Consider the following 13,129-nt stretch of genomic DNA (forward strand, 5'->3'; position numbering starts at 1 on the left):
AATTACAAACTAAAATCTTCTCCAGGTCGATGTCTAACCATGAGACATGCGGTATTAGCTTATTCCCTGTGGGAAATTTATTGAAGCAAAGTATTCAATCTTGAAATAATGTAGCCTTCTCTCGGCAGTTATACTATTATTCAACCAACAAAAGTGTTTATGTAGTTGTATTGAGTCCCGGGGCTGTTAGAGTACCTAGCCAGATTAAGCACTACAGTTTATGAGGTTATGTCGATGGGGCTGAGGGACTCTCGATTGTCCCAGTGAGACTAACTTGGATTCTCAGAGGAAGTAGGTACGTGAGACAAGGGTTAACTATATTACGAAACGTTCAAGTCCTCCTTCAAAACATCTGGCGAACCTCAATCTTGTAATATTCCAATGTAATATTGAGATTGTTAAGACACAATAACTTTACAACTTTTACTCAAATTCTTAAGTCCTCTTTGTGGATTAGGTAATTGCATACACATAAAAAAAAATATAAGATATCGTGCAATTACTAATGGCTGGATCCAGTAAAAAAAATTAAAATCGATTTTACACGAATTTAAATTGTTAAAAAAACGTTCATGTTAGGACTTTACAGCTTTCTTTGTGTAGAAAGTAATTTATGCATTGCAATTATACTATCTGGAATTTCAAAGACTTGATCAATCATAAATAATCGAGGTTACATACCTCGAATGCAATTCCTGAGTTGGTACAAAGACTATTTCACATTTTAGGATTACAATCCCATCCTTGGGAATTAAAAACTTAAAAGTAATCTTCGCAGACTCGTCATTTAGGCGTGTGCAACACAAACATAAAAAACAGTTTTACCATTTCTTTGTACTTGATAAAAGGATTTTAAAATATTAGGTTATGAAGATAGACTCCAACTGATTATTAACCACGAGAAACTTTACTAAACAGAGACACCTTTAACCTATGATGGTAGTAGGAGTACACATTCCAATCCTATATTAAGCTATTGCTAGTTTTAGCAAAAATACTACTTAGTTGAATCGAGTCTCCGACAAATTGTGCTAATGTTAATTAAATATTTATGGCTTTCGCAATTAATTTTTATTCATTCCAAAAAAAGTATTTATTTTATATCCAATTGACTTCCTGTTTAATGTAACGTGTTTTGGTATGACTGCTCGAGTTTAATTAAACACGAGTTCTAGCACTTTTTCGATAAATTTACTCTTTAACTGAAATACTTACAGATGAATTATCAGTATTAAAAACTAAAAACATAAAAATGTTGGTAGTTGTTTTAATAAATGATTCAAATTTATGATAAGTTCGAGTGAGGTGAATAAAAACAAGTGATAGCTTGAGAGTGTTCACTAAGCAAGTCTAGTCTACTCTTAAATAACATGTGAATAAACACAAGAGTTCACTCGCGAGAGTTGTCTTGTGGTACGGAGGGTTCCCTCTTGCGCCGGCAAGTGATCACTTGTAGAGAACACTTGTGTTTTAAAGAGAACACTCGTTTTTCATAATAAAAACAAACAATTTAACTTGGGCAATTTAAATGTTTGCAACAGCTTAATTCTGCGGCCAAAGTAATCAGATTTAGGATATTAGGACGTTTTTATAGTTTGTTATCAAAAGAACATACGTTGTTAAGTTTGGTGCAACAAAATAGATACATAGTTTTCATTTTAATATTTACTTATCTAAACTAATGGTTTGTTATCGTTAAAGAGAACATTTTTTTTAGTTGTAGTACGTAATGAAAATAAATTATGTAGTTCAGTTTTGTATAACATTTAAATAAATTCATTATTAATAAACAGACATATTTATTTACAGAAACCTATTTACATTTACTGATATAACAATTGTTCACAGTAGTTCGGTGAACCCCAATATCAACAGCTACCCCACTTTAAAACCCAGGGTCACTCAAGTATCTTAAGAAAATGTCTATCTTTTCCCTTTTCGACAGAGCTCCACCTCGATTCTCAACAACATCATTCAAAAAATAATCTGAAATGTAATTTACACTTGCATCCTCAAATCTGAGTAATTGTTTGCACTTGTTAGGGCTTATACTTCTTCTAATCCCATATTGTTTTCGTTCACGAATATGCATGAAAGCAGTCATTTTAGGCAAGTGAACAGTTACAAGTGTGGGTTGACCCTGACTTGTAAATCTATGAGTGTTCTCTTCCTAGACAAGTGTTTGCTTTTTCTTTATTCACATGTTTTTAAGAGTTGTCTTGCATCAGAAAAGGGTTCCCTTGTAGTGAAAGTGAACTCTTCCTTTATTCACTTGCTGACAAGTGTTCACTCAAAATAATACAAGTGGGAGAGTTCTCTAGTTTTTATTCACCTCGCTCTTATCTTCTACTGTATTTAAATATGGCTAAAACTGTTCTGTATGGATTTTTTTTGTCCTAGGACGCTAGGCACGAGCCTGGGATTGTTTTTCACATTACTTCAGGCTAGACCTAGGGGTTGCGGCACTATCACTTAGATAAAATCCATTGGTGACTTGGCGGGGATCGAACCCGGGACCTCAGGGACTGAAGTCCCGCGCTCTAACCACTACGCCAGCTCGCTCCCTGTATGGATTGGATTGATTGGGTGTTCAAATTTCTTAAACTCATTTCAACTTGACACATTCTCGTGATATTATTTTGTTAATAAATACCCCTAAAATTCTTGAGTAGCTCTAAGTAATGCATACGTATCGAGAATAGTTCCAACATATGTTTGAGTTGTGGTTTCATATAACTGTTTGAGGTTGATTGTGGTTGGATATTGGATACTGTATGTAACTAAACATTGTGGTCTCTGGTTTGAGTATAGAGTATGTTACATATTTGTGTAACTATTCTAAACTGTTAATCTGTAAAAGTTGCGAGTGTAGTCAAACCAAAGGTACCGCTGCCACCCACTCTTTGATGGGATAGTAAGCCTTATACGAATAGACTTTTGAGAAAATGCAAATTTTACAATAGTCAAACATGAGCTAAAGGTTTATTGAAACAGGTATGAAAGCTGTGTAAATTTGTGTTTGATAAGCAATGATGTGCACAGTAAGATGAACATGTGCAAATAATACATCGATGGCAATGTACACTATCCTATTCCAACACGGGATCAAGTAACTTCAACTTGTCTCTTTGTTCTAGACACTTGCATTGAAATCACGGGATTAACCAATTATTTGATAAGCCTAGTATAAAAGCTTTGAAGAACACTTGAATAACTGTTTCAACTGTTACAACATGGCCTAGGAAAAAAAATAAAATCAGCAATCAATTACATTTAACTTAAGGGTGGGGACAGTTTTAATGTTGATATTTTTTAGCAGTTAAGTCATATAAAAAGGAACCAATACACTAATGCTCTATTTGAACAATTAAGAGGCTCCAGACAATCAAAAAATTGGGAGGAAGGATTACACATTCCAAAGATTTTCTAACAATTCAATTTAGAATCTGAATATCCTAAATGTGTCAAACAATGTTGATAAAAATATGGGGATTACTGTACGTGATGTTTCTTTAAGGGGCCAGAAAAAACTTTGGATTAAAAGATAATAAACTAGTAATGGAGTCTGATCTGGCAAACAAAAGAGTAATCAACCACAGTTCCCACAGCTCTTTGTCCCTGTAAAGTGACTCTTTCATCAATTAATTTAGAAATAGTTTTCAAGCAAGAAAAAATAACAACAAGTTTAATATTTTTTCAATTAGCTTTTCATTAGTACTGGCAACAGAAACAGCTGATCGTAGTCAGTACCTACCTTTGAGTGTTAATATAACTTTATTGACTTAACTACCCAAAAGTCAACTAATCTCCCCTAATTCTGAATTCACACAAATCTGGAAATATTTTATGCTGCTGTCATAGTGAGGAAGTATTTTTAGTGATGTTTAGATTATTGACTGCTGATTTCTTACTTTTGGAAGAGAAGTTACGCTTATGGTATGAATTGAGATCTCTAATCGAAAACGTGTATCCAAGAATAGATTTATTGATACTTACTATAGATTATTGTCCATCAATTGTTGTAATATCGTTTGTCGTTGTTTCTTTTTTTTGCAACGTTTATGGTTATAAACATAGTTTCAATGGCTTGTTCAATCACCTTTTGAAAATCAATTCAGTTTGATTAACTTTGATTTAAAATCTATCAATCTTTTGATACCATCAATAAAAGGTGAAACTTTAAACATCTCACTATATCATCAAAACACATAGTTCCTTACCTATCAAAAACATAACAGTTTATCAACTCAATTTAAATATGCAAAACATAATTTACTTTAAATTTAAAATATGTATTTTTTATGAAAGAGGTTTTATATGGGCTCTCAAATGTTATCTCAATAAAAATTGCTCGGATATAAGAGTCGTTTGGAGCATTGCAGGATAAATATGTAACGTTTGTTCACATAAAGTGGATCCCAATGGGAAAGTAGCAACATTTACAATTCTACAGGGAAATTACCGCCATCTTTGGTATCTGTCGCTGTAGCATCATTGCAGATAAAGTTTTACTTTTCAGTTGGCAGCATTGAATCCTGATAAAATCTCTTTCTTGTAAATAATGTCCTTTTTGTTAAGTGAGGTTGTTCAATGAAATGAAGGTTGTCAATGCTTACCATACGCATTGAAAACCTAGCTATGTTTAAGCCGTAAAACACCCCATATGTTTTAAAAGATTTAAATCAATTATGCCATACAGTTTTCCACCTTTATGCTCCAATATCCCTCTGTTATCTCTTATTGATCGGTAATTGAGCAACTTTTACTTTTCACCTTTTTTAGCTGTTCCCAATTTTACATTTACCAATGAGCCGTATTTGAACCAGACCTATGTGTCCTCATCAGTGGCAGACACGACACCGGCATAAACTATATGTCATGGTTTGACCAAAAACTGTACAGGTTAGATATAGGGTTGAGAAAAATGACTCCAAATAAATTGTGTAATATTTAAAAAATTAAAGCTTAAAAAAGCTAAGTAAGGTTAAGTAGCCTTGTTGATGAAGGCTAGACTTAAATCCCAATCTTTTGTATAGAATTACTTCACTTTATCCCATAGATTACTATAGACTTTTCCCCATGTTAAATTTAATAGTTTTATTATTGTCTATAGGGGGCCAAAGTTCAATAAAGATCAACTCTCAAAGCCACAGAGGCAATATGACTCCCTCTTGTGACAAATGGAATGTCTTATTAGATCTTGTGTACCAGACTGGGAGTGTTGTAGATTAATTACTAATTTAACTACAATACAATATAAAATATAGTTTAAAATGGTTTTACCATGCATTTTAATGGCAACACCATACTTTTAAAACAAAAAGTTCATAAGACAAACTATACAGGTATATTATTATAAAAGATTTTTATGATTTTGACTTTTACCTATATAAAATGTAGATATAAATCAAATATTTAAGTAAAAATGCCTATGCTCTAAAAAATAACAAAGGCTCTTCATATTGTGAATTAATGTCACTCATTCATTCAAAATTACAGTGTGAAGTAAATAAAATAATAATGTAATAGTAAAACTAATTGTGAATTCGTATAGTTAAATATTAAAATTACAAAACTCCAACAAGAAGTTACTAAATATACAGTCATTTTTGCTTAGTAGCTAACAAACAACTTCAACAACTATTGTCGATTTTCCTTGCACGAATTTAATAAAACGTAATGTTTTCTAAAGAAGGCAGGAAATTAAAATCACAATCGAACAACAAATTTAATCATTTTACAGCCAATCAAGATAAAACACTGAGATCTTAGCCAGCTTATATTTCGCTTCATTCTCTTTATATTGAGTTTAGATTTAATATTCTGAATCTTCCACTGACAAGATGCCAATTCATACAGAAATTATTATTTTTGACCAATAATATACACGGATGATTTATTTAACTATCAGTTTAAATGCTATCACAATTACTTGAAAATATATTGTCAACGAGGGATATGATTTGGGTTAAGGAAGAGTTCAAGCGATAGCAGTTTATTTTTTATATAGCTTATACCCTTTGAAATTGTAAATAGCTATTCACCACATAGTTCAGTTTAAAACATTCTCAGCCAAACATAAAACGTTGGGACTTTGTTAACAAGTTTTACTACACCTTTGGGTGTTTATGTTATATTTTAACTGTTCATTATGCAACAAATTTAATTTTTGAAGAGTGCTCTGTTGGTAACGTGTGCAAAACGAATCCACGAAATGTATGTTGTCTCCCCTGTTGTACTACAACTTTCATCAGAATTGTGCATTCTCCCATATGTTCCACAGCCAGACCTGATTTACATGTAGACGAAAAATTCCAAGGTAAAAGAGGCCTAAAAACAGGAAACCTACCAAATACTCATGTACCCGACCATTGGGATTTTTTACAAAACTTTTTCTTTCAAACAACGTCCACAAAATTGTAAAGATGCCATTATATTAATATAATTATAATATTGTATGTTCAACCCAAACTTCAGCTGAAGTAGGGTTAGGGGTGGTGGTTGGGGTGGGGGGTCCTGTCCAACTTACCAACCCTTGATAAGCAGATTTAACTAACCGTACAGGATAATCCCTACATTAGAGACAATGTTTGTTTTGAAAATCCTCGTTGTTTTTTAAACGGATTTGTATAATTTACATTTCAAAAGGAAGATGTATTTACAGATCATTTTGACAGAGAGTATGTTTTGATTTATATAATTAATGTAACTAAATTTTAGTTTAAGGACATTGGATGTTTAATTTTTTGTATGTCCATGCCAGAAACCTTTCCATGTTTTTCTTTTAATGAAACTGTTTTAAATTGTGGTCTTTTTACTATCCAACGTGGATTTTTTATATCATAATTTTCTATTCGTCTAAGGACAGCAAGCTCCGGTTTCGAATTATCAAAAGGTTTCTGATTTTACTTAGGACATAGTAAATAATGACTTACAAGTACTTATAATTTACTGCTCTTGACTTAAATATTAGTTAAAGGTGGCGAAGAGTAATTATAAGTGAGTTAATTGTTGCTTAAATCAGCTGTTTCTCTCGCTAGAGTCGTTTATTAAACCTCCAACCACCTAGCAGAGCAGTTGATCCAACAATTTCCAACAATTAACATCTGTTTCAAACCTTTTCCAGGACCAACCCTGGGATTTTCTTATAACACTGTAACCATAGTGACTACTTTCATTGTTGAACGTTTTCCTTTTATTAGTAAAGAATCGTATTAACACTTAAGGTGGTCTTAACCCCCCCCCCCTTGATTAGACGACCGTTAAGCCCCCTTGGGTCTCATTGTTTTCGCTAACAATAACGTTGAATTGTGTAGTTTTAGGAGTTGAGCTCTTGAAAACTTGCATACATACTTGTACGGGTTTTGATAATTTCTCATTATGTTTGTTTTATGCTCAAAACTTTGTTAAACAGCTCCATAAATTTATTTTAACTGAAAACCCGTGGTAAAACCATGATACAAAGTTGCAAGGTAAATTCTGTTTTGCCGAATGGATTTTCATATCGATTTATCCGCTTTGTTAGACATGAATATAACAATACAAATAGTTTAGTTCGTTACACCCGCTTATTACAAGATGTTCTTATATAATCTGCATTTTACGATAGTAAGTATTTACTTTAGGATATTTTTAGACTGTCACCATGATCATGGACGAAATTCGTAAGTCAGTGACAAGTCAAAAAGGGGACTCGGGATTTTCTTAAGTATTTATATTTTTCCTTTCTCTCCCTATACCAAAGTATATGGAGAAAGTAGTGTTTTCGTGAAATAAAAATTCGAACGAATAGTGTTTTTGGCCTCTGGGGACATCAAAATGAAAAATAAATCAAATCGGTCCCGGGCTTAGGTATCTTCGTGCCACCTACGGTGTAGCTACTTCCCTATGTGGGAAATTCACTAGAACTGATTTTGGAACGGTTGCCAATGTATTGATCTCATAATTCGTCTCCATTTTGTCGACACCTTTGCGAATGCCACCTAGTTATATTACTTTAATATTACCGTAAATGATATATTCTACATTTTCAATAAACTCCCAATAACACTAAACCCCGCAGTTAAATGCAACAATGCAAATCAGCTGATCGACAATGAAATAGTTGAAGATGCTAATATTTTTTAAGTTTATTTACTTGGAAATGTTTGTATATATCACCAAAGAAATTAAACCCCAACGAAAAACTGACTAACCAAAAAGTAATATTTATATATATTTATTTAGTAATAATAATATTTTTGTTTTTTTGAATTCTGTTCAGCTTTCTTCTGAAATAATTTTCATACATATATTACATATTTCGTTCAAATGATTAGTTATTCTACAATATTGTTTTTAATTTCAACATAAAATACTTGTATGTGTACTTTAAAGGTGGAAAAGAAAACGTTGAAATGGAGCGAAAGCAAGACACTGAAAGTTCAAGTCCAGCGTTACATTTTACAGCGCTGATAAACTTTAGAAGATAGTGCCTTGACACTTCTTAGCAGATGCGGAAGATTTTATGGCTTTATTTTAACTGAAACATAGCTAAAACTATTCTTCTTTCTTGTATTTTTATAGTAATATTAACAAATAAAGTGCGTTTTTTTAGCGAATTTCTCATATAGGGAATAAGCTATTACCGTAGTACTCATGGTAAGACCTGGACGCGGGGCCGTTTTTTTTTTTGTTTTGAGGTCCCTAGAGGCCAAAAACACCATCCGTTCAAATTCATATATATATATATATATATATTTATATATTTATATATTTATATATATTTAAATATATATATATATGTGTGTGTCCGTCAGCACGATAACTCGAGCAAAAATGATCCGATTTTGATGAAATTTGGTACAAACGTGTAAACGTACGTTTATTCAAACGAGTTCGCGATCCAGCATGATCGGACCATGGGAACGGGGGTTTACGGGGGGTTTTATGGGGTAAAAATAGGTTTTTCCCATTTTTGACCCAAAAAACATAAAATTTAGCAATTTCTTTCCAAACCATTTTGTAGAAATTAAAAAAACAAATAACTTAGTATATTGAAGCGTTATTATGCGCCTAATTGTTACGGATAAAATTCCAAAAAATTGTAAATTTAAAATTCCCATGTTATTCTTATGGAGAATAAGTAAACTGTTGTAGTTTGCTTGTCTGTGAACATATTTTGATCAAATTTGGAAAATGTTTTTATTTCTTACGAAACTATTCACATTAAAAAAAAAAACAGTTTTACCCTCCCTGATGCAGCAAACCTAAGTACTTGTTAAACTAATTCTATTTAAATCAAGAATAAATGTTATATTTTTAAGTAGACATTTCAGTGTAAATCCAATCAGTCAAATGGAAATTTGCTTAGTCTGCAGGTTTGCTGCGGCGGGGGTATTTTATTATATTCTCACTATAACAGCGCAAACATTTTAAAATGCAAATCAAGAAGTTATTTTTTTTATTTGCGCAGAGAACAAAATTCTGTTGGTATTAGGGGTAAGTAAATTTGGCTAATTTAGTTTTGCGTATGTAATAGAGAGGGTATTTCTTTAAATACAAGTACTGTGATACACTGTAAACGTCAAAGCAAACTCATATATTGGATGTATGTATATTTATTGTATGTTGTAAGAAAGACTTAACATTGTGTGTTCACAAGCTCAAATAGGGCTTGCCTATGTATGGTACAAATTTTTTTTGTTCTACCGATCCGGTTTTCCACAATTTTTTATAAGTCCATAGGTACTTGTTTAGGTACCGACAACACCTAACCCACACCTAAATTGGTAAAACGAACCCGTTAGGTTAGGTTAGGAATATTTTACTATTTAAGCTTATTAAACCTTTATTTGGAAGTTAGTTTATCAGTATGATCGGTATAATACTAAAGTACCAGTCTATATAAATTTAAGATACTAGCTGTTGTACCCGTGCTTTGCAAAGGGGAAAAAAATAATTTATACATAATTTGCCTCCAGGATTGATGTAAGAAAAATAATAGTGTTGCACTCTGTTGTTAAATCTTTTTAAAAGGTTTTCTTAGGTTTAAATAAGCGTTAAAGTACAAATTGAAGAAACAAAACGTTTTACATTACTTGTAATACGCCTTGCAATTTCAGCAGCCATGTTGATAGAATGCTGAACATGTTCAATTAACATTGGGGTGGACAGCTACAAGCTCAGTCCTGACGTTACATGGGGTGCAGATAAATAAACGTTTATTGGCCGTGTAAAGGCGATCGGTTCCTTCTACAAGTAATTTGGTGCCTCTGAAGTACTCAATAACATTGGTGGACCTAAACAATTTAATTTAAACTAAATAGCATAATGGATAATATCACTATTACCAATTAAAATAAATCCCTGTCTAGAAAAATACAAACGGAAAGTTAAAAAATATGCCCAATATCATTTACCATACACTTACTGTTGACTCACACGACATATAATACCTATAAAGAGTGGTAAGTGGTGATCGATTTCGATTGGACACTCCAATCATCATCAGACCCAAAAAGAGATTATTAAGTCACCATATTTTATGTATTTGCCACCTTGTTGTAAGTGTAATTAGGTTACAAGTGTAATTTTATGTATTTTATTTACTTTCTGTAAATTTTAACACGAACAATGTAGTGGGACTTAACATTGAAGTAATGTTAAAACAATTTGTTCAAAGAGTTATATAACAAAATGAAAATGGATTAAATTTCATTGCACATTAAAAAGATACATTATTCCAAGGTACCAGTGTAAAAAGTAATGTCTATGCTGAAATGATAATGGTGTTATTTTAATCTAAGCTACTTCTCTGGTATATCGCCAAGAGATTAGGTAGAAGAGTGTTATTTTAGTTACTCTGAGTCAGTTTTACACTGATTTCGTTACTTTTCAGGCATTCCGCCAACAGTACTTCTCACTCTATATCTTACCATTAAAAAAGGGTTGAACCTTTAAACCTATTTATTACTAGATAGGGTTTTGATTTTAACCCTTTGCATGAAGCCGTCTATTTTCATGACACAGCCATTGTGATCTAAAAAGCTTCTTCATTAGCATTGCACGTGTTATTGAATGTACCGAAAGTACATAAAATACTTCTAATTACACTTCTAACTTACACTTAGAGTAGACTCACAAGACGGTTAAAAATGGTAAGTGGTGATCGATTACGATTGGACACTCCAATCATACTGAGTTGTTGGGCAAAGCAAGGTTCAAATAACCTTAAGATAGGAAAAATACTTAGCCATGATGACCAATTTTTTGACGGGGTTTAAATTGGTTTTAAGCTAAATCCTCCAAAGTCCTCCTCGGCCTTTATTGGGTCGTTGCTAAATCCCCCGGAGCTTCACTGTTAGTTTTTTTCATTGACAGCACCAAAGAAGTCTTGTTTAATAATGTGTCTCAACGTGTGAAATACTTCATCGACTAAATTAGAATATGGATTGTCACAACAATTCTGTTTTGAAAAATATAAACTCTGTTTGTGTATCAATTCAACTTCTTCCAATATTTTCGTTTAAAAAACTTAACAATTTGAACAAGGGGATTAAATATCTAGTTCTATCAATTAAAAGAAATATTCTGTAAGAGACTATTTAATCTATGATATAAGTATGTAATGTACAACTTGCACAATATATTACCACAATATACCAGTGATGTACGATATAGCCTCAATGTATTCAGTGAACTGATTGCACTGAAGATGTTTGTATTGTCACTGAAAGCTGATGAGCTTATCTCGCCGCCAAGTTTCGAGTTAAGTTACACTTTAGCTGTCTCAACCCCTAACTACCTCCTTATCAGCTGATTTCATCTCATTGTTGTAACATAATTTTTTTAAACTCATAACAATTTTGTAATGTTGGTAACTTTCATGGTGGAAGGAAAAAACATAGGTGTGCTATTCCCACATATTCTGACGTCACTCGGATTGCAAACAAAAGATCACCTGATTGTAACTGTCAAATTAGTATATTATGTATTTGTTTTGATTTGGTTGTTATTGTTTTTATTATTATAAAAACAATAACAACCAAATAAAAACAAATACATACTAATTTGACAGTTACAATCAGATGATCTTTTGTTTGCAATCCGAGTGACGTCAGAATATGTGGGAATAGCACACCTATGTTTTTTCCTTCCACCATGGGTAACTTTATAAAGTTCACTGTGGCATTGCAGATCTCAAGTTACTACTGTATATCAAATTTAAATGGTATGTCTGCGCATGTTTTTAGGTACAAATACAAATTCTTAGAACAATACGTATTTAGATGTGTTGCTTGTAAAACGAACGAATTACCACTCTACAAAATTAAAACAATAAATTTGATTTTCACTATCTACTACCGTGAAATAGACATAATATCCACATATTTAATTCATAGCATGGTTTTATCCTATTGTAGCATCTATAGGGTGTTTTGAGGTGTGTTTTAAATTTGTGATGTGTTTTAAATTTGATTAATCACATTAATTGCAATAACTTTGAAACCGTACTTCTTACAGCGATTGGGCTGTACCATTTTGTTCAGAGTTAAAAGGACACACTGGATTTTTATCAAAATTGTTCGAGCCGTTTTTGGAAAAATCCGATTCGTCTGTTATAATATGGGTTTAATGGAAAATCTACATTGTAAATTAAAATTTAAAAATGAAAATATCCTGTAGACACCCGGGATTGGTATAGTACCTACATACAAAATTTCATTGAAATTCTACAGCTCTGTATACATCCACAGACACACATACGACATACACAAACACAGTCATCAAAAATCACTTTTTTGTGTTCACGGTGGGGGGGGGGGGCAAAATTAATATTATTCCACCCAAAACTCAACCCCGAAAATATTGAAGGATAATTTAGGGGGATTGCCTCTTCATTTACTTAAGTCAATGCTTACAGCTCTATACTTTCACTAAATAGGAAAATAGTGTAAAAAATCACTTACATCAACACTCTAAGCGGGTAGGTTTCCACATTCTATACGAGAAATAAGTCTTTAAATAAATCTGTTTTTTTTTTTTACCGAAATAGATAGAAATATTCTGTTTGTGGCGTTGACTGTCAATAAAGTTATCATATTTTTTTAACAAAAATACTTTTTAACCCCCCTAACAGAGTAGGGGG

Source organism: Macrosteles quadrilineatus, unplaced genomic scaffold, assembly GCF_028750875.1.
Source record: "Macrosteles quadrilineatus isolate MER2022 unplaced genomic scaffold, UCM_ALF_1.0 Scaffold_9__3_contigs__length_116548681, whole genome shotgun sequence".
Classification (NCBI taxonomy): domain Eukaryota; kingdom Metazoa; phylum Arthropoda; class Insecta; order Hemiptera; family Cicadellidae; genus Macrosteles; species Macrosteles quadrilineatus.